Here is a 4,046-nt window from a genome sequence, read left to right on the forward strand (position 1 = left end):
AGTCACATTAAAATTCCATTTTGCGAAATAAAGAATTCAACATTTAACTTTGCAAAAGTAGATAATTGTTATTAGAATATTTTCTAAAAGCAATAAAAATAGATTAGGTTAGATTCGAGCTACAATGACATTAGGTTGGGTTCAAGGTAAGGTTGCAGGGCCTCAACAAGGGAAAAAAAGGGGGAGGGACTGTTGGCCTGGCTAAGTGAGCCAGAACTCACCCACTACTCCCTACTACTGCCGTAAGCAGGTAATGAATTCCCAATGTATTAGGTATAGGTTTAATAAATTATAAACATATTTCATTAATAACATAATAATATACAAATATGTAAAAGCATAAAGTAATAAATAAGCCTACAGTAATCACGTATACCGGTCCCACGGATGCGGATGTTGCTTACATAATCTCGTCTGTCAAGGAGTTTCGGCAGGAAAAGCCTTGGCAGACTTATATATTCATGAAATGAGGGCTCATACCTACCGATAGGAATTGGTTTCATGGCGGTATCAGATGGGTTAGTGTACGGTAACCGATGGTCATCTTGCTTATAATCTCGTCTGCCAAGGTGTTTCGGCAGGAAAAACCTTGGCAGACTTATATATTCCTAAAATGGGGGTTCATACCTACCGAATCGAATTGGTTTCATGGTGGTATCAGATGGGTTAGTGTAGGGTAACCGATGGCGACCTTGCTTACATAATCTCGTCTGCCATGGTGTTTCGGCAGGAAAAGCCTTGGCAGACTTATATATTCCTGACATGAGAGTTCATACCTACCGACTGGCATTGGTTTCATGGTGGTATCAGATGGGTTAATTTAGGGGTCCCGATGGTCACCTTTGAGAGCGTCTGCCAAGCACTTCCGGCAAAAAAAATAGTGGCAGACTTCGCTTTTCTGTGTCTACATGTAAATTTCTAACTGCTGCCATAACTACTATCTCGGTATCAGATGGGTTAAATCAGCCCCTTTTTTCGCACCGGAAGTGGCCTTCTTTTTCGTACTTTCGGCAAGTTCCGCCGTGGCAGACTATCGAATTCGGACTTAGCATAACTTTTCTGGGAAACCATTGTGCATTTCATCGTGGTATCAAGTCGGTTAAAAATTTTGCGGCCGGCTCTTCTACTATAATGCGTTTACAGACGAACGGCTTTCTGAGGATAAATGTGAAATCGCTTTGCTTGTTCGCATGTAGATAACTGACACAATATCGATAGGCCTGAGTTTGAACAGGTACCTTGTATTAAATTTAGGAGCCTGTAAGACACCTCAATAAGATCATTCAACACCTCACCTCATTAATAGTCACCTCAATGACAATAGAGTGGGATCAAACTAACTCTGCGAGGCATTTTCAATGACAAAGTGTAGTATGTCACCATTAAAGTCAAAATTCTATGAAAATATAGTTTATAAACTGTCTCACTATGTTTTGTTCAAGTTGGTGCAAAGTTAGCTAAGACGGACTCAATACTTGTACATTTTTTCCCACACTAGGACAGTATCTATATATCTATACCTACATGTACCTACAGACTTTATTGTAAGTAAGTATTTTAGAGGCGTGTATGTAAATATATTTTTGGAACGTTTGCTTGTAAGATGTTTGTAAACTCGACTTTACACATTTTTAAAAACTTGGCAACACTTCGTTGATGAACGTCTGTAATCTTTTGTGGAAACTACGCGGAGCGTTTTCTACAATAGTGTTCGCGGAAGCAATTACCTCTGGAATGAGATGAGACGAGATGTTAATTTAATTTAACTATTAGGGCCACCGCTGTTGCTCTAACGGTAAGATCATGCGACTTTCAATGCGGAGGTTGCGGGTTCAAACCCCGGCTCGTACCAATGAGATTTTCGTAACTTATGTACGATATATCATTTGATATTCACCAATCGCTTTTCGGTAAAGGAAAACATCGTGAGGAACCCGGACCAACCCGATAAGGCCTAGTTTCTCCTCTGGGTTGGAAAGTCAGATGGCAGTCGCTATCGTAAAACTAATAACCACGCCAATTTTTGTGATTAGTTGTCAAGCGGATCCCAGGCTCCCATGAGCCGTGGACAAAAGCCGGGACAACGCGACGAAGATGATGTTAAATTGATTTAGTCAAATTCAGTCAGTTTGTCAGTCGCAGGACTATGCAATGAATAAATTAAGAATCAGACTATGGACGGTAGAGGAAGGATGACATACTCTTATGGCAGAACTGTTGCAAAAGTGTCCAGCTGTCAGCTACGAACAATAGTTCCAAATCTCTCCAGAGTAGCGCTAGAGTAGCTAAGAACGTACCTAGGCCACAGAATAATTAATAGTACTACCGTACAGAAAGGAAACTTCCTACAAAAACGAAGTTTGACAGCGGTTCAGGGTCGAATCATGCTGTCCCTTTCTAGTATATGGCACTATCCCTTTCGGATATTTAGGGTTGTCAAAAATCAAGTGATTATCTTATCTGTGGTCGTGCACGCAAAAGGAAGTCAAGTGGTGCCAACCCTAATAATTGCTCGGAGCAATGCTGAGCCGAGCGGAGCCGAGTTTGACCGAAGTCAGGAGTTTCGCACCCCTGCCTAGGCGTTATGGACGGAGTGAAGTGCGCTGTCAATTATTTGAAAATTTGTATCAAACATTCTAAGTATTGTGGCGCCACCTTTTTAAGGTTTTGATACACGAAGGTTGTATTCCTTACCTCTACCTTAAATCAGACGGCAACCTCCGCCGAAATTACAATACTTATGTTTATGTTCAATAACAATCATTTGTTTGTCTTTGTAACTAAACAAACTATCCAAATTCCAGGCTGTTTATTTATTTATGGATCACGAAGGATTAGTGAAACAATTGTTCGGGTGAAATCGTAACCTTGATTCGAGCAATGATAAGTAAACATTCCAATTTGCATTCCATTTTGTAGCTTTGTTTGTGGTGGCAGATTAAACTTTAGATGGATAGGTACTTAAGCCGTTATGTTATGATAATTAAAAGTTTACTCAGACTGAATATGCAACAAAAACAGAGCAATTCTGATTGACCGAGCGGAGTCTCTGCCTCAGCTTAGACACAAATTCTTTCGTATGTTCGGATGTTCTCCCCTACAGGGGCCCGTTTCTCAAAAGCTTGTAACTTGTAATACAAGTGGAAGTCCCTTTCTAAAAAAACCTGTCAAAAAGTGACATCCGCTTGTATTACAAGTTACAAGTAGAGATGCCACGAATATTCTGCAACTATTCGATATTCAGCCTATTCGGCCACTTTGCCGAATATTCGGTATTCGGTCGAATGTTGCCTACTATTTCGGCTGAATAAAGAATATCTGGTGCACCCCGTGCACCTACCTAAAAATAAAACTTACATATTTAATAAAAATAACTAAATTAGGTACATTTTATTCTTTTTAAATGTATTCTTGGAAAGTTGTTAAATACGAAGAGCCTTTTTTGAGCATTAGTTGATTACAAAATATTTTATTTTCATCATGGGTCTGATGTGATGTGATTGACTCTAACTACATTCATTAATTCTGTTCAACAAAAAATATATCATAGCAAACGTTGTGCTTTGTTGGCGAATAGTTTTCATAATAATTATGTATTTACAAAAATATTTGTATTTACGAAAAGAATACAGAAAATGAGAGGTTAAACAACAGCCGGTCTTATCACTAAAAAGCACTGCATTGCAGCGGCAGTTCCCTTCTGAATGTCATCTGATATACTTACTAAGCATCATCGCGGTAAAATTAGCAATTCAATAAAATCTTAACGCCAAATTGCTCCCAAATCCAATCCCCCAATTCAATATCAGTAACAATTAAAACCTTTTCATTTCCGATTTGGATGTAAGTGCTAGTCTCTGTTTATCCGGCGTTGTTTGTGGAACAATCCAACCGAATTGAAACCTAGTTGTAATCGGGCGGACCATTAGATTGGTAGGGATGCGCCTGATATTGTCGTTGAAATTTTTACAATATTGCCACGGGAATTCGTGTGCACTGAAAAAAAAACCTGGTACTGGTAACCAGAATCTGGTTAGCTGTACTAT

General features: G+C 39.2%; 1 long non-coding RNA gene across 1 annotated transcript; it reads right to left on the reverse strand.

The window, feature by feature from the left end:
- Nucleotides 1-2,217: 2,217 nt before the first annotated feature.
- On the reverse strand, nt 2,218-2,618 carry LOC134798530 (uncharacterized). The gene is made up of 2 exons (XR_010145208.1): nt 2,570-2,618; nt 2,218-2,276 (listed from the first exon to the last, which is right to left on the reverse strand). It is a non-coding gene; the product is annotated as an uncharacterized LOC134798530 (long non-coding RNA).
- Nucleotides 2,619-4,046: the final 1,428 nt, after the last annotated feature.

The sequence above is a fragment of the Cydia splendana genome, chromosome 17, assembly GCF_910591565.1.
Source record: "Cydia splendana chromosome 17, ilCydSple1.2, whole genome shotgun sequence".
Classification (NCBI taxonomy): domain Eukaryota; kingdom Metazoa; phylum Arthropoda; class Insecta; order Lepidoptera; family Tortricidae; genus Cydia; species Cydia splendana.